Raw genomic sequence first — 22,578 nt, forward strand, 5'->3', positions numbered from 1 at the left:
AACTTTGCCTTGATGGTACTATCCCCCTTCGACACAGGTGACTCGAACACACCCTTGAGTGGCAGTGGGGTGTCTCCTCCAAAAGTAAATATCTTCGCCATGGACTTGTCCAGTGCCGGCGGGCCTGGAAGTTTCAGGTAATCTTCCTCTGCCAGCACGCACACAGATGCTCCTGGGTCTATGAGTATCTGAGTCGGCACACCCAATATGTCCACCAAACAACTGGGTTGCCTCCTCCGTTTGTCTTTTGAGGCAATGTTAGAGATGAAGAACACCTCTTCTTCGTCCTCCTCCTCTTCTTCCTCTTCCTCCGCGAGTTGTAGCCTCTGTATCTCCTGTTCGAGGGCTGCAATGCTGCGTTGCCTTCTGATCCCGCCGCCTCTCATTCTCGCGGGGCCTCTCTGGGTGGGTACAGGGGCCGATGCGCGGCACATGCGAGCATAGTGCCCTAGTCCATTGCACCGTCCGCACGACCTCGTCTTGGCGGGGCACTCCTCTGCATGTGGCAGGTCATATCCGCAATCTGGACAAATCGACCCAGGCATGGACGGATGCCTGTTCTCTGATGCCTTCGGGGCCCACTTCTCCTTCAGCTTTGTTCTTCTGGAAACGGCAAACGCCTCCTCCCTTGCATTCGGCCTGACCGCCGCGTCCATGCTAGCACCTCTGGATTCCGCTAGCTCATATGTCCTTCCACTGTCTAGTATCCGCTGCAGTGACCACCCCGGCTCCCTCAGCACTTGCCGCCGCAATTTGCCCGAGCTGCAGCCCTGGAGCACCTGGTTCCTTATCATCAGCTCATCGTTGTCCCAGCGACACGTGCTGGCTACCAATCTCAGTCAGGCACAGAATTGATCGAGAGATTCTTCTTCCCTTTGCTTCTCTCTGCAGAATAGGAACCTTTCGTAGTCGACATTTGACTGTGGGATGAAATGGTTTTCAAGCGCGGTCTTGACAGTGTCATACGTTACCACTGGTAGGGCGAGTGATTCATAGATGCGCATAATGTCCAGGCCAACTGAATATAGAAGGGTCGCCCTTTTTGCGTCGTCATTCGAAGTCCCAGTCGCAGTAAAGTACATTTCCAACTTCTTGACCCATAGGAGCCACCTGGGTCCCAGCTTGGACGGGGGCCCTGACATGTCAAACTCCTGCATGGGCAGCAGCGATCCCTGTTGTGTCCTCACCACTCTTGTCGCCACTTCCGTTTCATCCTCGCTGCTTGTCATCTTCACAGGTCGCACAGGCACCTCTCGGGGTGGTAGAGGCCGCAAACCTGGCTGGTCTGCTCTTCGACGTACCTTCTGCTGTGGTCAGCTGCTCCAGCCTTGTGTCCGGCTTTTTTTTTTTTTTGGATTGGATTGTCCCCAGGTTGCTGGGGACAATCAGGAGTTCCAAAAATGTCCTTCGTGGAGACGCACGAGCACCTTTGCAGGTCGCTACTGCCTCGAGGCGAAAAACGTTCGCACTCGATCCGCGTCGTGCACTCGCGTGCCGACGATGTGTATAGTGCGCCCACGTCCGTTTGGGCGAACGCTGTGGCAACGATCCCGCCTCGTCGCCAGTTGTTGTATCTGGCCCCTAGGCCCACGCAGGCACACGCACACAGACACGGACCACAAGAACATGCGGGACGCGATGCTGCTTGCTCCGCGTCCCGGCGGCAACTGCAGCGCGGACGCACTTTATTCAACCACGCATGCGCGGGACCATAACGAGGCCCGCGCATGCGCACCAACAAACTGGGACATCACAAACTTTGTGTATTCGTGCAGGGAGCCCTGACTTCAATTTAAAATATTCACGAGACAGAATGGAAAACTGAAGAGTAAGACCAGGCAAAATCATCTTCACTTTTCAGTATTACTCTTTTTACATAATTCATCTGCTCTTTAGCAGATGTTAGTTTGAGGTGGATTCCAAAGGAATTCATTCATTTTACACCTGCATGAAATTTGCATGCAGGCATAGGACACAGTGCCGGTGTAAAATGAAGTACTCACACAACACTGAAGAGGAATGCACCAGCCAGATGTACACTCAACGCAATGTTCCTTTTCCTACTTATGCACTTAAAATGTGCTGCAGTGGGAAATGGAGGCTTATATGCAGGGCGTATGGCTTTTCCACCTCCATTGTTTGCACAGCCCATTGATAAAAATGCCTCCCCCCCATAGTTTAATGACAATCATAGGGGTTGCTTTTCCAGACAAAATGTGAATTCCACGCAGGGGTTTGGTAACTTTATCACGTACATGCTGGTGGGTCCCATACAGACAATTAAAACATTTTGAAAGTGGAGTGGACAACTGAAGATTAACATTAGGTGGAACTCACTATCCCTATTCAGTTTAAGGCACTCAATCAGAACAGAAATGGAGGAAAGGATATGAGGCTCATCTTCGCCAATAAACAGCAGCGTGTGATCTACCATAAGGCTTTAAAAACAGCCAAGTCTTTTTATTTTTAGGATTCAATCCAAGCAGAAGTGAATGTTCTGAAAAAATTATATGAGATAATAAAAGAATGGACTAAACCGGATAGTAATAGACAGATAGCCACCTCACAATCTTTGCGTGATGAGCTCTGCCTTTTTTATCAGTACAATGGAGGCGATTAGGAAGGGAATTGTGGGTAAGGGAAACCCAAGGGATCTAGATTATGCAAACATTGAACGTGGCATCCCTATGCTGTCGGCCGGTAAAAAAGTCAGAAGCCCTTTTTTCTGACTTTACCTTAACGAACAAGGGGGAGCTAATTAAGATAGTTGTAAAGCTTAAATCGGTGTCACCCTTAGATCCCATTCCACTGAGATTGTTTAAAGCAGCGCCTATGGAGTTTTATAACACACTGGCTGCTGAAGTAAATGTGTCTCTGCCGTAGAGCGTAGTTCCGTCTAAGCTTAAAGGGGCTTTGGTTATTCCATTGCTGAAAAAGCCATCACTTGATTTTGGCTAACTATCGGCCTATTTCACTCTTGCCCTTTCTAATGAAGGTTTTGGAAGCAGTAGTGAACCCCCAATTGAGAACTTTCTTGGAAATTCGAGACACCTTACATAGCTTCCAAATGGGCTTTCACCCCTTGGTGGTATCGGTATTGGATGATCTTACCATGATCAGGGATGAGGAAGGCATGACAGGTCTTACTCTTTTGGACCTGTCGGCCGCTTTCGATACCATTGATCATGGAATATTGATGGCGAGGCTAGAGTACGCAGGATTTGCTGGGGCAGCACTGGATTGGTTTCATGCTTTCTTGATCTCTCGCTCGCAGATAGTTTCCCTTCACCTCTACCACTTATCTCCGGTTTTCGGTCTCCTGCGATGTTCCGCAGGGTTCAGCTCTTTCTCCCCTGCTTTTCAAATTATATATTCACCCTTTGCTAATCTTGATCCATCTGTTAACTCAGTGTATGCTGCAGGCTTTTTTAAGCTCAAACAGCTACAGAAAGTCCTACCATTTATTTCAGATACATTTCATGCTCTAGTTGTGGCAGCTTGTGTTAATGGGAGTCTGGATTATTGTCATGCTGTTTGCCTGGCACAGCCTGCCTTTCTTATGCAGCACACAGCAGTGCCTTTGGTTACCCACTTTCCAGCCAGAGCAGGAGTAACAAAGGCTAGACAATATCTCCATTGGCTCCCAGTAGAAGCTTGGGTACAGTTTAAGTGCTTTGCATTATGCACTGTGCACTAGGTGGAAATGGATGCTTAGCCATCCAGGAGAAACTGGTTAGATATAGCCCGGTGCGTTCTTGAGATCCTCAAATGCAGCACTCCTTCAGATACCAAAGTACAGGAAAGAACGTTTGAGTGGCTGGGGCCTTTTCAGTGGCTGGCCCAGGGCTTTGGAATTTGTTGCCTGAAAATTTGAGAACAATTGAAGATTTCTTATCCTTCAAAAAGCATCTCAAAACGTTTCTCTTTAGATAAAGCTCAGAGATACTTACCCATTTTGACACCTAGATTTCGTTTACATCTATCCTGACTATCAGTTGTTTTAGCGCCATAATGCCATGAGTGATCGAGCGCTACACAAATAAATTGATTGATTGATAGAAGTCTTCACCTTTTAAAAAACGAAACTCCACCTTTTGTGCACTTTAAAATGGACTGGATGTTCAAATGAGTGTGGTGTAACATTATACCTAGATGTATGCCTCCATTTCCTGAACCTTCCATTTTGAATTGACTCTGTGTGTGAGCCATGCTAATTCAAACTCTCTCTAGGTGCTTTGTTGAAAGTATGATGTCAGATGGAATGAAATGGTGATTCTGAATACGTGATGACATATGTTGAAAACCAATGCTATTTATAATTGGAGTACTGTTATCTAGCGGACCACCATCTATTTTTGAAGACATGAACATTCATCAAATTTAGTAGGCATAATTTGTATTTTATACATATCTCTGCATTCAAATTGTCAACAAAATATACACGTCTCCGAGAATGTTTTTGCAAAGTTTTGTTAAATTTCATTTGGGGGAACGGGGAACACTAATAGAAAATGTTTCTCTAATCGACAGAAAATTATAGATTTGCACCAAACCTTAATAATAAGTAGGAGCCTGGACAAACTTCATGTGTTTACTTGGTTTGTCGAAAACAATCTGGTGTATTTTGACTCAAGTATATATTGCCAGGTAAACCATATATCCTTAAGTTTGAACTGAAACTCACCAATTAAATTGACTAATGTGGAAATAATTCACATCCATATAATGGACCTAATCTGCAGAGAGCAGTGGATACGATGCTTCAGATACTTCAGAATGCGGTTTGTTTTGAATATTCTTTGACTGAAAATGTTGAAGTGTCAGCCAGTTTTGATCTGCAGACCCCATCCAGGAAATGCAGATTAATAACCAACATTTTCGGTTAAAGAATGTTGACTTATAGTAGAACATTGAGGCTTCTGCTCTACTCATTGTGAGTGATGACATTTTTCAGAAAGGTTTGGATATGACCTATTTTAACAATGCAGCAGGAATCCCTCTACACTGCCTTGGCTTCTCATTTCACCTCTAAAACTCAGGACATCCTGTTCACACTCACTTCCTCCACCTCTTCTTCCTCCTCCTCTACCACTTCTGGCCCATCTAAGGCTGTTTCTCCTCCTTTCCCCTGTTCACCCCTAACAATGTTTTCAGACATGTCAGATCAATTAAAGTCTTGTCAAAGCAGGTTTTCTCCTGCTCATCCAGAACCATCAAGGACCACATCAACACCCTTGCCCCAGCTTTGGCCAATGTCTGCAATCACTCCTTTGCCACTGGAACTTTCCCCTCCCCGTTAGGGACTCTCTTATGCACCCCGTTCTAAAGAAGCCCTCAGCCGATCCTTCTGGTCTATCTAACTATCGCCCTATTTCAATCATTCCTTTCCTGGGCAAAAGCTTGGAAAAGCTGACCATCTCAAAGCTCTATCTACATACTGAATCTTTTGGTTGCCTCCACGACCACCAGTCTGGCTTTAGAGCTGCCAGAAACACGGAAACTGCTCCCCTGAACACCCATGAAACCCTGCTCTCAATCTTGACTGTAATCTCCCATCTGTCCTCATTCTCCTTGATCTATCCTCTGCTTTTGACAGGGTCAACCTTGTCATCCTGCTCAAACGTCTCTCTGACAACCTGGGTATAACTGATCAGGCCCTGGCCTGGTTGACCTCCTTTCCCTCTGACCTACCCTTTCAGGTCCAACTGGGGTCTGTACTCTCTTCTATCTCTCTCTCTTCTTGTGATGTTCCCCATGGGGCTAACCTGTCTCCCTGGCTGTTCAACCAATACCTGACACCCCTTGCCCACCGCATATCTACTTTATGTTCCAATTTTCAGTGCTATGTCGATGACACCCAGCTCTCTTTCATGATCTCCTCATCCACCTCTGCTCCTTCTCTCATACCAGACTGTCTGTTCACAATTCAGGAATGGAGTGCCGCCAATAATCTCTGCCTTAATGCCAGTAAGACTGAGATCCTCCTCACTGGCACACCTGCTCCCTCCTTTCCTCTCTCTCTCTCTAGCTGCCCACTCTGGGCCCTCTCCCTGCTCCTTCCTTTGAGTCTATGAACATTGGTGTCATCTTCAACTCCACCCTCTCCTTCTCTCCTCACATTTCTGACGTCTCTAAGAAGTAAAACTATCGGCTGCACCTCCTCAGAGGTATTCTTCCTTTTCTCACTTTCCCCAGAAGCTCACTGTCTCCAGAACTCTGGTCCTCTCTTGGCTGGACTACTGCAACAGTCTCTTTCTTAATCTTCCTTCCTCTACTCTTTGACCTTTACAACTTATCCAGAAACAGGACTGCAAGACTCAAGCCCAGTGATTGTATCTCTGCAGCACTGAAATCTCTTCACTGGATCCCAGTGACTAAAACGATCAAGTTCAAGACCCACTGCATCGTCCACAAGGCTTCCCTCTTCATCGTCCACAAGACTTTCTGGGGCCTGGGACCGCTCTACCTGCAACTTTCTCTTCCAAAACATCTTCCTTCTCGAGCTCTCTGCTCAGCCACCTCCAACTCTCTGAGGGTCAGACGATTCTCCAAGCAGAGATTTGGGGGCAGATCTCTCTCCTGCCTCTCTCAAACTTGAGCATAACCACATACGGTTCTGGAAGCAACTCAAGACCTTCTTTTTCACTTCTGCTTTCTCTCTTCCTCTCCCCTGCTGATGCTCCTGACTGCTCCATGCGCTGGATACACTCTTAACTCATGCCCAGGCTCCTGCATATCCAGGTGACCTCGCGCTGCCTCCGGGCACCCCAGTATTTAAGGGTCTGTTCCTGATATCCTGCTGTCCCTTCTCTCTGCACCTATGAGCCACCTGCTGGCTACACTTACTGATTTAGCTGCACTTCTCCCTTCCCATAGCCCCTTCTGCGTCACCACCCTACACATGCACGATCTGAATGACACAAGGACTATTCATATCGTTGTTTTGAACTCCCTTTGATTCCCCCTACTTGTCTTGTGGAACCTAGATACACTTGTTTACAGGCACATTATAGATGCCATATCATATCATATCATATCATATCATATCATATCATAACGCTTCAGGCCCAGATCTTATTTCCCCTTGATATTGCCTAATCTATCCATGACAGATGTGCTATTGTGGGATGCCATCCTGACTCAGGCTTCTAACAGCATCATGTCCAACTTAGTACTACCAGTATGTTGGCGGTCAGCGAAAATAATCCCAATTTTCAAGAAAGGCGTTAAGACTTCCTCTGCCTGCAACATAAACATGTACCTAATTTAGGGGCCGATTCATGGAACAAATGTGTGCCGAAAATCTTGGCGCAAGCTGGCGCAAGCGTGAAAAAGCAAGCGCACGCGTGCGATTCATGGAAGAGCCTGCATGTTTTTTCCCCGGGATGTGCGCCAAATCCGTGCGTGGCACACATGGGCGCACACGTCATTGTAACATCCCGAACGCTGTGCGCAACGCGCACAGGTAAAGCGCACAATATCGGCGCACACACCAAAAAGGGGGCAGGACACGAGGTGAAACACGCGAAATGGGGAACAACGTGTGAAAAAGAAGGCGGATCCAGCTTCCCCTATCTCGCGCCCACTCACTGGAATGCCCTACCTCCAACTATCCGAGGTGAGGCCTCCCTCACCACCTTCCGCAAAACTCTGAAAACTACCCTCTTCACATAAGGCCCGACACACCAGCACAAATACTTATCATATATGTTGTAATATACGTCCCAATGCAATATCTGTAACAACAGTATGATATCTTGTAGTATTCATAATGTGTTAATCGCTATCATGCATGTACCATGTAACTAAGTTATTGCAAGTAACAGCGCCTCAATGCCCATGGGCTGCTTGCGCACTATATAAATATAAATAAATAAATAAATAAATAAGTAACTGGGAAGTACTGCAGGGAAATACACGGAACTCCCACACGCACGTGAACAACACGTATTCATGGAATCGAATACGGGAAACCCACGCATGCTAAAAGACGCGAACAGGCGTCAACACGTCTGCCACACGAAGGCAGGCGGAAGCGTCCCTGCACGCAGTATAAAAGTGCGCACACACAACAAACACGTATATACAGCTACGATGAATGCCCCATTTGTCGCAGCACTGATCGTAGGACACCGCAGGAGGAGGAGAATAGCCAGGCCCAAGATTTATTTACCCCAGACCACCCTTTTTGGGATGCCTGAGGACCAGGTCTATGGCATGTATAGGTTTCCAACTCATATCATCCTAGACCTGGTCAGAGAGTGGGAAGATGACCTTACATCAGCCACCCTGTGCTCCCAAGCATTGAGCCCCTTGGAGAAGGTGCTCAATGTCCTGCATTTTTTGGCCACTGGGTCATTTCAGTGGACAACTGCCATCATGGGGGGGGTCTCACAGGCCACGCAGTCACGCTGCCTACACCAGGTGTTGGCAATCCTGACTGTGCGCCCCTCAGTCCGTAGGCACATATACATGCCGAGAACACCCGCAGAAAGGCAGGCTGTGGTCCAGGACTTTTACAGGGTGGCACACTTCCCCAAAGTGCTTGGTGCCATAGATTGCACCCATGTGGCCCTACGTCCACCTAGCGCCACTGAGCACATCTATCGAAACTGCAAGCACTGGCATTCCATCAACGTGCAGGTTGTAAGCAATGCCAAGGGAATCATCACCTCTGTCTATGCAAACTATCCTGGCTCTACCCATGACAGTTTCATATATAGAATGTCCGCCTTGAGCCGGGACCTGGAAGCTGGGAAGCATGGCGACACATGGCTCCTAGGTGAGTACAAATGCCTGTGCACATGCATGCATGTCACACACAGACAAATACACAAACCCAAATAATCACAACCATTATCACCTCCCCAGGGGACAGTGCCTACCCTCTGAGCAACCACATGATGATGCCAATCCGGAACCCCACCACACCACCCCAGGTAAGCTACAATGCTGCCCATATTGCAACCAGGGGCATAGTGGAGCGCACATTCGGAGTGCTCAAGTCACGCTTCCGCTCCCTTGACCGCTCTGGCGGAAAGCTGCTATATGCACCCCCAGTAGTGTGCAGGATCATTGTGGCAGCATGTGTCCTGCACAATGTTGCAACATGGCGGGAAGTACCGATGGACATGGTGGTGCCCCCACATCCCCAACCCCATGCACAGCCGCTGCCCATGGGAGGGGAAAGGGCACGTGGCGAGGCAGCCCAGACCCAGCTTGTGGCCACATTCTTCACCTAAACTCCCACCCCTGCGGAGTGCACACAGGCCTGGCACATACAGGTGACAATCGATGATGACAAAGAGACAGTCAACTGTCACAAACTTACCACCCTGAGAATGTTGCCTTGGAAGTGCTACATTGTGTTCATCCCTAGCTACTTAAACATAACCAACCCCTTGTGACCAAAAGGAACACATGCAAGGTGTGTATCACACTCCCCACCCGCAAAACCGCCCATGACAATCCCTGGTATGTCACCCAAACCCTCCCAACCCACATCACCCTTGTCTGCCACACCCTAAGATGGCATGCAATAGCAAAAGCCCAACACATGACCAATAAGATACAAAGTAACATGTGATAAATGGAAAGTGACCCGAGACAATGACGCCTGAAATGGAATCAGATAAAATGACTGACCAACAACCTCCCACACATACCAAGTCATACACAAATACTTTCCACCAGTGGTAGCATGAAGAAAACACTGAATGCCTGTTCACTTGCACATTGGTCAAGGCGAAATTGCTACTCCCGAAACCGCGAGCTGTGTGTGTCTCCTGCAACACACTGCTCAGCACACAGCACTGTCAGCTGCCATTGTGTTGGGGATACACCTTGAGCATCACATGAAAAGGACAAACAACATAAACAACCTATTGATGCATGTACAGGATCCCCAAATGGTAATAGATCATGTGCTGCAGGGACACAGCGTGCCTGAGAACGCAATCTGTGTGCACCTGTGGTCATAGAAGGGTGGTTGTATGTGTGGTGGAGCATTGTGTAACTGTGTGTGTCAGTAGGCACATGCACTCAATATATTCATGTGAAATCAAGTGACCCTCAGCGTCCTGTACACATCACAGGCGAACATAGCCCATGTGTACAGCCCAGCATGTCCAACCACAACAATCCCCTGACACCTGAAATATAAACACAATACAGGAACAGGCATTGACCAGCAGAACACATCATGTACATAGTACCCCACAATTACAATGTCAGAAAGTGTCCAAATACTGTAGCCCAAGCCAACTGTCCAACAACAAAAGGCCCTCCCTCATTTACACATCACCATGACCTTCTGAACAACTGTGTCTGGGGTATGTAGCCTTCTTCCTTCAAGTCTACCTGGCTACAGGATCACCCCACCCCTTGCTCTCCATGTTCCACTTTGCATGTAAACAGGTTCCAGCCCCCTCGGAGGCCACCTTGACTGGTAAAAATACCAAATCGCAGAGAACTCCAAGGAGCCAACCCCCCAAACCAGGGAAAAAGCCTGTAGGCACCAAAAAAGCCTTGAAGAGTCTCCAGTAGATGTCTTGAAGTAGCTGAAAATGTAAAAGCACATGTCCAAGCAGAATGATAGAACAACCAAGGAAGCACAGTCCAACAATGGTTCAACAGGATGGGTACCATTTTCTGTACATAATATACAATGAGGATACAAAAACTGATGTGTAGTGTCACAGCTCCGGTGTCCAGGCGCAGGAGTGGCACGAACCAACCACCCCCTCTGTGGTCTGGGCGCCTGCACGGTCAAACTTACACAGGCCTCTGAGACCCCGGCAGGGAAGGAGGGTCAGGGATCTGTTGTTTGGACAGGCATTGGAATTCAGGATAACCGGAAAGATGGGCAGGAGAGGGGAGTTGGATTGGCAAGGCAAAGTATGCAAACTACAAAATACAACTATTGCCAATAACACATACTCAATCAGAGAAAACATGTTTATCATGCACATTGTACAAAATGAGTCAAATGCAAGCCAAACAGAGACTTATCTCTAGGGGTGAGTGCTGGCCTCCTGCCTGCGCACTCTCATGTCCGGTAACAGGAGCAGTTCAATGCTGCAAAGAGAGCGTGAGTTACTAATCTGTGTGTGTTCACAGCACACACACACACAACACCATTCATGCCCCAAAGTAAGTGACTTCTCCACAAACAAACACTCTTGTCTGTTGCTTTGTACGTATACGTTAGCTTGCCCCATGATGGTTCATACACTTGCAATGCAGTAAGGCAGGCGCATGTGGGCGCAAGGGAAATAGAAGACCAATGCGTCAAGAATAACACATGATACAATGGTCCCTGGGTGAGCTGCAAGACGCGTATAGCGAGGTGCAACTTCAGTACAAGTCGTGTTCGGGCAGTCACAGATCTTAATAGGTACTGCACGTAGCAATTTGCATATGCAAATGACATGCACTGCACACGAGTCTGTGCTTCGCTGGGTATCCCTGTATGCAGTATGAATTTCTGGCTAGGAACGTTACTGCGCTAATAACTCTGCTTCATTGGAGCAGTTGGGACTCCAGGATATGTTTGACAGCCCCTGTGTGTGCCCCTGACAAATTGTAAAGCTACTTGCAATTTGTCCCTCAAAACATCTTAGCTGTACTGTGCCCTTCTACAACAATGCCTGGGCAAGCTCCCCAGCACTGGCGCTACTTAGCATGCATGTGCAAGTGGCGTGGTGGAAGGTTGGCTGCAGTGTGGCCACTTCTGCTGCTCACCTTGCTTGGAGCTCCTAGAAACACGTCTGCTTCTGTCGGAGGCCTGAGCACAAGCCCTGTGCTTCTGGTTGTGCACACATGTGCACGTCTGCACCACCGAACGTGGCCAGATCTCAGTAGCACTTGGCCCTGTTTCTGCTTGCAAAGGTAGTCTGGAGGCTCATTTTCCTGCAGAAAGGTCATAAATGATATCATTAAGGCTGGAAAGTGCTCTGTGTGTGTCTTCATGCTGGTTGTCACTGGGCCATGTTAGAGACCCACATCCTAACTCCTCCCACCATCAGTGCGACTTTGACATGCAAAGGGTGCAGGCTACTGTCTACAGCATGAAGTGCATCAAGCACATATACAGGCAAGAAAAGAACATACATCACATTCCACATCAATTAATGGAGAGATCAATCATGTACTCACCCAAATTGATAACAGACAAATTGATTAGAGACATGGCATGCATAAAACCCACCCAATCCCCACTAGGGCTGTTAATACAAGTAGTACAACAGCAGACAGGCCATAGATATGATGAAAGTCCAAAGCCCTTGTGTAAATGGCTGTTACACCGAACCATCCTTGTGAGCCCATGGATAAGGGAAGCAGGAGTGGCATATGTGAGTCAGGACCCCAAGCTGCAAACACATACATGAGACAAGCCTGAAGGGCCCAGCTGGAACAGACAGTGGATGCTTTCAAAAGCCATAAAGCACCACACCGTCACATGAATGCACAATAGACAAGCAATTTTAAACTATATTAACTAATTCAACTATCTCTAAAAAAGCTATATTACCTAATTAAACTAACTATCAAAAACCACATTAACTTACTAAACTAAAAAGAAACATCAAAAATGGCAACATACGACCCGGGGGGGAGGCACCCAGGAGAGGGGAGGTACAGGGTGCACCTCAACACCCACATGCGATGATGTTGAGAAAAAAAAAAACCTCCATGGGCTCAATGCCTGCACAGCATGACCTGTGTGGGAGATATCTTGTCGTCCGAGTCACCCTCTGGCTGAAAAAGTTGACCTGGCACAGTACCATGACCATGCCTAGGCACAGCTTGCCCCTCGTCGGCAGCAAGTCTGCGGGACGGGTGAGCCTGGTTCTGTGCGGCAATGACACGTAGCTCAGCATGTAGAACCTCGCGTGATACGGGTGCTTCCTCTTGCAAGGTAGCAAGTGTAACACAGAGTTCTTCCTGCGTGGCCTGGCTGGACAACTGCTACACCTCCTGGGAAGCACGTAGCTCAGCCGAGATGGTACTCTCTAGCTGCTCCAACATCTCCTCTGACTGACTCTTCTGGGTCATCATGAGCACAGCCAGAGTAGATTTGAGGGATTCCAAGTCAACCATCATGGCCTCCATATGTGCCTCTGTGTGAGCAGCAATTGCTTGATGCAAAGGCACCATTTAAGCCCGGCGTGCCCTGTCAGAGGCCGCCATGCCCAGCCTGAGCAAGCGTGCCGTCGACTGTGCCGCCCGCTGCTGGAGTTCCACCTGCATAGCAGGGGGGAGCACGGATCGGGCCACACGTTCCATGGTCACAGCGATGTTATCAATTGCTGCCCCCTGGTGTTCTGAATTGGCATTCAACAATATGTGAGGGGGCAAAGTAACGAGTTAACAGGCAATACCCTTATTTGATCAACTGTGTAACACAAAAAGGGGTGCAGGGCAAATGCCAACTGTATTAAAGTTTAAATGGAAGAAACCCAAGGCGGGTCTGTTTTCCAAACACAGGTTAGCAACCTGTTGTTTATAATAAAACCACTGTGGTTGAGGGCATAGTTGTTTTTACAAATGTTTAAGATACTACTGTAGGTTTTAACACCCACAGTAACAAGGCTGTGCAGGAGGACAGAAAAAGGACAGAATTGAATTCTAAATATCCCTTCCTATATACCTCTTCTGTTCCTGTGTAGCGCTGGTGTAACGCCTAAAAAAAGGGACAGGATAAGAAGGAACACTAATAACTTCTAGGTGTTAACAATCATTCAGCCTTGCATAGCTTATGCCCTTCAACAACTCTCTTCCCCTATGTGTTTGCATAGGAAGAGACAAGTACCATAAATAAATAAAAACGGTGCTTTTAAATTGAGGCATACAAACATCCACTGGGTTCTGTCAAAGTTTAATGACCCAGGGATTGTTTGAAAGAGCCTCATGCACCGGACATATCCAATGTCTGGAATGGCCATGAATGCTCATGGGCTCTCTGGAGCTACGAGTCAAGTTCCTTTTACTGATGTATTACCAATCTCTATAGGGGAGTGTGACATGTCTGTTCCATTGTTGTATTCACGACAGACACCAGTTCATATTTTCGGAAGAGACTTAATGACAAAAATTAACATGACGATTTCTTTTACTGACAAAGGTATAGTGTGCTCAACTCGTGGGATACAGTATATGAATGTGGGCAAATTTATATTGGTATTTACAGGGCAAATGGCTCTGCAAAGTGTGCCGATAGAACCAGCAGTTTTCCTTTATGGGGTGAGAATTCTGTTAACATGTCTACCTGGCTTAGTGGGAAAGACTATGAGGATACCTGATGAATTCCTATTTAGACCCCAGATACCTATGGACGAAGAGGGGGGACAGACTATCCCCCTAGAGTTAGATTCACTCATAGTCCAAGGGGTAATGGCAATGCTCAAAGGAACGGATGAAGAGAATAGGCCATGGAGAACAGTGATTGCCATTGGGGAAGGGCGCAGACTGATGCATGTGTGGCATTCTCCTTTCCTCTAGTCATAATCTAGTGTAAAGAAATTCCATTTGTCTTATTAAAGTGCATTTCCGTTTCCCATTTTTGTGCCTATTTGAAAAAAACGACCTTCACTAAAACGTCCATAACTTCTTCAGATTTTAAGCTACAAACCAAATTTCAACTTCTGCTTGTAGCTAACATCCACAGCTTTCCTTAGAACCACATTTAAAATCCATATAATTCTCCTGCAATTGCAATTACCGCTCAGAGAAAAGTTTGCCGCAAATTTTGTTTTAGGTAAAATTCTGTCACTTGTAAAACAGCTTTCAATTGCACCCGACCTCAGTTTTAAGTTTTTACATTGCTTCTTACTATCAAATCATTGTCAGTGTTTGTCTGCAACCATATAAGATGGCTCCCATTAGAATTTAAACAATTTCAGTAATTTAAACCATATTTAGTGTTTCACCCATCCATTCTTCAGATAACTTTAAAACCATTGTTGACAGTTTGCCAATCAATTCTGTTTCTCGCTTGTGTTGCTGGGGGGAAATTGGGATTGACATTTTGTTTGAATTCTGCATTCCTGAATACCTGCTCTCTCTCCTTCTATCTCTTTATATTGCAGACAATAGATTGCTGAGTGTTACATCACCCATTGGTGATTATTGTATGCCCATTAAACATAGTGTGATCACATTGTGAATACATAAATAAATATTATATATAAATAAACATTTTAATAGAGCATGCGCAGAACAGATGGTCACTTTAGAGAACCACATAGAATCCTTAAAAGAGGAAAATAATAAATTAATTCTCAGGTACCTTGAATCCCAAACTGAATTTGATGAAGAGCGCCAGAAAGCTGGTGCACTCAAAAAACAAAGGGACGACCTGGCTGCACAGAGGGGTACTCTAATTCAGGAAAGGGACACCTTCGTTCAAGAAGTCAGTTATTTAAAAACCAAGATGGAAGAAAATCACCTGGCCCTTTAGGGACTGGGTGAGCTCAAAAAGGACTACGAAAAACTGTTATAGCACACCAGGAGGGTGGAAGATTCTCTAGCAAAGAATGATCAGGCTGGGATATCATACTCAGGAGGTGACCCTCCTGCAGCAAAAATTGGCCCAATACTCAAAAATTAGACAGGAAGCACAGAGAGACAACAAGGCTCTCTGTGAGAAAAATGACAGGCTCCATAGACAGGTGGCCATGCAGGAACAATTAATAGAGACCAGTAAGGCCTTAATAGAAGAGCAAAAGGGTCAGATTCTTGCATGGCAACAGGGAGTAGGAGCTGAAAGAGATGAGATCCGCTGGGAGAAGGAAACACCTGAGCATAACCTCAGGAACCCTGGCACCAGAGACTTTCATCTCTTCAACTCCATGGACTATGCCACCCCCATGTCCACTGGCTCACATGAACCATGGACCATGGGGATGGTAGACTTCAACCTAAGGGGAAATATGGGGCCAATAGGTCAGCGCCTCCCAGAAATGGATGGGCGGGCATCTATGTATGGGTTCCCAAGTGCTAGGGCCATCTTCTCTGGTCACGGAGACTCCAATGAGGGGAGAATCAGAGAAATGCATCCTCAGAAATATAATTTACCAAGAGATCAGATGCTAAAATTGGGTGGGGAACTCCATGAGAGTAGGCCCACTAAGGGCACCCTGAAAACCTATTCCCAGCTAGGACAGCGGGGGGTGGTACTCAGCCAATCCTGGGAGCAAGGAAGAATCAGAAGACTCTTCTGAGCGCCACACGACTCAAGAAACTAGGCCCCCACATTCTGCCAGCCATTCCCAAGCTCGCAGAATCCGGGAGAGCCTAGAAGACCAGACGGCCACCTCTGGTAGCAGTGCCTCTGAGTCAAAGGATGAGTGAACCAGGGTGACCCAAACTAAAAAAGCCAACAAGGTCAAGAGGGTTTTGCTCAAGGATCCCCTAAAACAAATAAAAGCGATAAGGGGCGTTATCACACCCTATCACAAGAAAGCAAAATATTTGGTTTGGGAGCACCTTGAGCTATTTGAACAAATGATGGAAAATCTCCATTTGAAGGATAGCCAAAGCTGTATTCAATATGTAAAGTGGACATTTTCTTCCGAGTACTGCAGCTTCTTTGCGAGGCTGGAGGATCAGAATCATTCCAGATGGTCCACCTATAGGGCAGCCAACCTGAAACATTTTTCCATTCAAAGGAATCCGCAGGAGGCTTGCAAGACAGCCTACAACTTACAATGTGGAGAAGACCAGGCCCCACAAGAATTTGTTCAAGATTTAAAACGTGCCTTTGCGCAGACCACTAGAAGGGTACGCACTGACAGTAAAGAATTTGCAAACACATTCTTTCATGCTCTCCCCAAATATATTATGACCCAGTTAGTGAGGGACTTTCATGACAAATTATCACTAGACTGGGTCATTGAACAAGCAACACACATCTATGAGGTGCAGAAACTGTTGGAAAATAAAAATAGTAACAAAAGCCCCAAAACAACGAACACCCCTGCTGCTGCTAAAGTGGAGGAGGTGAAGGTTGCCCCCATTTTAGATCTCGAGATGGGAGGGCCTAAAAACCTTCCCGCACAGAATCCAAACAACCCCAAACCCAGAAGGCCCTCGGCCAATCAGAAACAGGGAGCCAGGTAGGTAACCCCACAAATGGGACCCCTAACTCTCCTGACTACATCAGCCCACGCTACAAGGGAAATAGACCCATCCTGGGTTATGTGGGGACTCCTCCCACCCAAGGGGGGGGATCCAACCAGACAGCAAGAAACCCAGGGACTTCCCTCCTCACTTTCCCCAGGAGGGCAGTAATCCCCCAAATGCCAGACCAAATTTCTTTCCTAGGTACCCGCAACATTTCAACCCCCAAAACAACCCATCTTTCTTTCCCCACTTTCCTGAGCCCAGACAGCCCAATCCGGGAGAGGGGAGGCCAAGGGCGGAGGGGTACCCAAACTTGCCTAACACAGGGTATTTTGTGATAAGGGACAGCTATCCTTCCCGGGATCAACCCAGGGGAGACATGAGGACCCCGTACCAGCCAGAGCGGGTGTCACAACTAGAGCGTCAGGTCCAGAACATGGCACAGGATCTGGGTCGCATGCTAAGGGCTAAACAGAACCCTCAGATGAGCATGGCGGCTCAGAATGCCTCAAACCCAGGATCTGGTGCTCCAAAGGAATGACAGGGGAAGAACCCCGACAACCCACTGGTTCCCAGGGAGGAGGCACAAGGGGAAGGGGGGTATAAAGCCTTGGAGGAAGCTTCCTTCCCCACTTGTGAAAAGACCCGGAAAACCCCGGAACCGGAACCAAAATCTCCTGCCCCCAAAAGTCTGCCACCCAAGGAGCAGAGGAGGGTAAGAGAAATAAAGAACCTAAAAAGACCCATTTTTAGGAGGAGGTACAAATCTTCCAGTTTGAAGGAGAAGGATCCTCAGAGGATCCTGGGAAAAAGGATCTTCTCATTCAGCGATGGAGGAACTCCTCCCAAAGAAACATGGGTCCCAAAGGATCCAAATCCAGACTGGGTAGATGTGGTGACCGAGTTGAACCCGCCCATCATCAGTACTCAGAACCACCAGCACGAAAATCCCCTAGTTCAAACACACCCTGGTGAATGCCTCCAAAATGGGGGTGAGGGGGCGGACCAGAATCAGAACCAGGGGAACCCAAAACTTCCCCCATATCTAGCTGTCATCTTTTTCTTTCAGGTTCCCAAGACCCCAAACAGAATCCTGCCCAAATCACCTCTTTGTCAGTGTCCAAGGCAAATAAACTAACCACCAGTTGGCCAAAAATGTGCATTACCTCTGCCCCCATGAGGAAAAGGAGGGAAGATTCTATGCCCCGGTCTAAATACAGGGGCAATGTACAATTTTGGCACTGGTGGACACTGGATCCCAAGCTACCCTTCTGTCAAAAAGGGCCTTTGGTCAACTGAATTCGGGAAGGGGGGAGAAATACCAAATTCCTCTCACCCCTCTTCCTGGACAACTTCAGAACTTCGACGGGAAGACAATTCCCGTCGAGGGGGACTGCGGATTGGGACATTAAAATTGGGCGACACAAGGTGAAGCATCCGGTCATAGTTGTGACTCCAGAGGGCACACATTGTTTACTAGGGAATGACATCCTGTGCAGGTTGTTTCCCCTCATAGATTGTGTAAACAAGGACCTCTGGATCCAGACTAGCCGACCAATAAAATTGAAACAGAGTGTCTACCATGTTAGTTTGAACGACACATGCAACATGGTTGAACAAAAACCTGACCAGATTGAATTTCACTTCCAGAATAACCAAATCCCAGATGTGACAGTAATTGCAGTAGGACAACAAACTGGTGATGGGGTGTCCTCTCTATTTCTGAAAATCAACTTTCCTTCCAGTCTAAGGTGGCATTCCACACTGGAAGGAAACACTCACAATCAGAAAATCCCATTTCTATAGTACAGAAAGATGAGAAATTAGCTTATAGCCTGGCTGATATTCAGAAAATTGGAGAGCAGTTGTTCATCCCTATTCAGTTAAATGAAGGGAAGGACTCTGTTCTCACCCGAGTGTGTGTGAACAACGGTAAGATCTTCATCAGAAAAACCATGTTCTGCAAACTCCCAAAAGACCCAAACATTCCCACATTTAAACTGATAGACAAATGGGAAATGGACCTGGAAATTCCAAACATCTCCTGCCTAGCAGGTGCATGCTAAAAATGTCCATAGGCAACAAGAGCATAGTCCATAATTGTTGGGTCGTGCGAGATGTCGCTGCTGCATTTTACTTAGGCAGTGACATTCTCAATCACTTTGCCATTAGTTTGGACCTAATAAACTTCAAAGCTTGGTCCCGATTAGCGGGTAATCCCATGGACTTTCATGACCCAGAGAAAGCATTTCGGTCAGCACAACTGCTGCCATATGCAGTTGAAAATCAGATTGGAGAGGAAGTCACCATCCCAGAATTGACTCGACAATTCTCACTGGAAGTAAAAGTTAAAAGAGGACAGAAACTGAAAAATCCTGACGCCTATGTCCATCTGAATGCTCATTTCCAACAGCAAGGATTGGGGGTAAACCCAACACCACTAGTCAACATAGAACACAACACCATTCCAACAGAGGTGGATAACAGCGACTTGAAGAGCATCACTCTGGCCGCAAGCACCATTATTGGAATGGCGGTTGATGAACGACATTTTTCCATAGATTTAGGTAATGAACTGTTAGGACCAGTCCCCAAGGACTGTTCCGACAGTGATAGCGACGATGACGCAACACCAGACAGGATCTTCACCCGGCATGGGGGGAATTTCCTGGTGTACACTTCCTGCCCTTATGGTAAGGAAGATGTGACCTGTGACTTCAGGAGGGATGAGGTGATCTTCCAAGTCCTTGAGGACTGCCTTCTCCACCTGAAGCCACTAGTCCAAATCAGCACTCTGACCAGGGACTTCTCCACCCAGCTGGAGGAGGCCGCTGAGATAGCCAAACTAGAAGTCTTTGCACTTTCAGGCAGATGGTTGAAGAGAGAGTCAACCTAGCTGATGCCTGTGAGACTCTGGAGCAGAAACAAAAATTGAGCAAGTTTTCTTAGAATTTCAAGATCTCTTTGCGGTGGACTCATATGACTGTGGTCGCACCAACATCCACACAACAACAATTCCCACGGACCCTGGCATGACTCCAGTGTTTGTGAAGCAAAATCGCTTGCCTCTAGCATCAATATAGTCGCTTACTGAAATAATTAAGAACCTTGAGCCCTGTAGAATAATTTGTCCAGTCCACATCACCTTCAATAATACGGTGATGGGGATTTTGAAACCTAACGGCCAGTGGAGACTCTGTGCCAACCTAAGGGAGCTCAACCAACGGGTCCATACTTCCCGATGGCCTCTTCCCTACATTGACCAAGGGCTGGCCCAGATCCAGGGGTCAAAGGTATTCACTGCCATTGACCTGACCAATGGGTACTGGACTGTATCTGTCAGTAGGGAGGACCATTACAAGCTGGCCTTTACCTTTTGGGGGCAGCAGTACACATGGACCCGGACTCCCTTCGGATACATCAACTCCGGCAATGAAGTTAACATTTTTCTACATAAGGCCATGCCCGATCTGGGCGAAAGGGGTAACCTGGCCTATGTAGATGATGTTTTAGTCAAAAGCTCAACTGTGGAGGAACACATAACGGAGATCTGTTATGTCCTGACACAGTTGAGGACTGCCGGAGCAAAACTCTCCTTTCAAAAGGCACAATGGTGCAGAACCCGTGTCAATTTCTTGGGGCATGAGATAACTCCTCAGGATCTCTGTCCCCAGGAAAAGAAAGTAGAAGCACTCAAGAAATGAAAAGACCCCACAACTCTGCGGGAACTAAGGAGACTCCTTGGACTAACTAATTACAGTAGAACGTTCATTGAGGACTACGCTAAGATCACAAGACCCCTGATCCATCTTTTGAAGGGGGGGTCAAGTTCGAGTGGGTTCCAGAACAAGCCGAGGCAGTAAGACAACTCAAAAGAAGCCTCTCACAAGTGCCTTGCCTAGCTTACCCTGTCAAAAACAAGGAGTTCTTCTTGGAGACAGGGTTCTCAAATACATGCTTGACTGCAGTATTATATCAAAAGCATGAAAAGGTCAATAAAGTAATCTCCAATGCGAGTAAGACTTTATCCACCGTGGAGGAAAAATTTAACGATTGAGAGAAGGCACTCCTGGCAACAGTGTGGGCATTGAAGAATTACTGCCCGTTTATCCAGGGGGAACACCTCATAGTGGAGACTCCACACCAACCTTTGCAATATCTCCAAAGTGACAGAGTCCCAGCCGGAAATGTGAGTAATTCCCCAATTACTTCCTGGATTCTGTCAATGTAAGGCTTTCCTGTGGAGGTCTGATATGGCCAAAACAAGAAGAGTCCCCTCGTGCAAGGTCTGGCTGACTTGAATGATCGTGCCAGAGAACACTGTCTCGAGGACAAAAGTCTTAAAATCAAGGACAACATATAGGCATACCTTAATTCCCCACACAAAGTCTTTGAAGAAAACAAGTGTGAGGGAATGCCCACTGTCTATGTGGATGGATGTTCCTACCATGTTGACAACAACGGGGAAAAGGAACTTGTGGCCGGCGTAGGGAATGCTTGGGTGAATGATGCCCCTGAGCCCTCTGCTGGGTACAAAATCAGTCCCCGAAGTAGTCAAGTGGCAGAGTTGATGGCTGTGCATCAAGACATCATCGCTGCTGTCCAACACCAACTCAACGAACTGGTCATAATCACAGATTCGGATTATGTACAGATTAATACGAAATATTGATTATCTGGTCACCTTGAATGGGATGACCATCTACTGGAAAAAAATCAAGGGTCATTCTAAAGTAGAGGGACCAGACAAAACTGGAAATGACTTAGCTGATCAGCTGGCCAAAACCAGAGCCATCCAAGGGGATCTACTTGAGATCTGGTCCCTGTTGGGGGAAATCTAGGTCACTGCTATCACTAGATCCCAGACAAATGCTCACAATGAACTCTCAACTGCACAATGGAGTAAGGAGATCCCAGATGCCGAATTGATTACGGCTCAAAAAGGGGATCCAATAATTGGTAGGTTTTATCAACACATTGAGGACCCAGAGAACTTTCCCCTGAAGGATACCGATTACATAGGGAAAGAGGACCTCAGGGTGTTGATGAAATGTCCAAAAATGTTCCGAATCCAAGACGGTTTGTTGGTAAGGAGATCCGTAGCTGGCCATGACAAGAGGGTGGTCCCTACCTCATTCCGAAGCCTGATGCTAAGCCACACCCATGATGCGGCCACAGCCGGTCATCGTGGGTTTCTTACAACACTAGAAATCTTGAGAGAGGTTGCATACTGGCCACACATGGGGCAGGACCTCGGCCAATACTTGAAGGGGTGTCTTGTGTGTGCACAATTTCAGCCAACATCACTTGCACAGCATGCTCCCCTCCAAAAGAGGGGGATGACACTGCCTTGGTCAGATTTACAAGTCGATTTGTCAAGCCCGTGATTCGCTCCTCTAGGGGGAACAAGTACATGTTGACCGTGACATGCTTGTTCACAAAATGGGTGGAATG

This window comes from Ambystoma mexicanum, chromosome 5p (assembly GCF_040938575.1).
Source record: "Ambystoma mexicanum isolate Mex_15411 chromosome 5p, UKY_AmexF1_1, whole genome shotgun sequence".
NCBI classification, from domain to species: Eukaryota; Metazoa; Chordata; class Amphibia; order Caudata; family Ambystomatidae; genus Ambystoma; species Ambystoma mexicanum.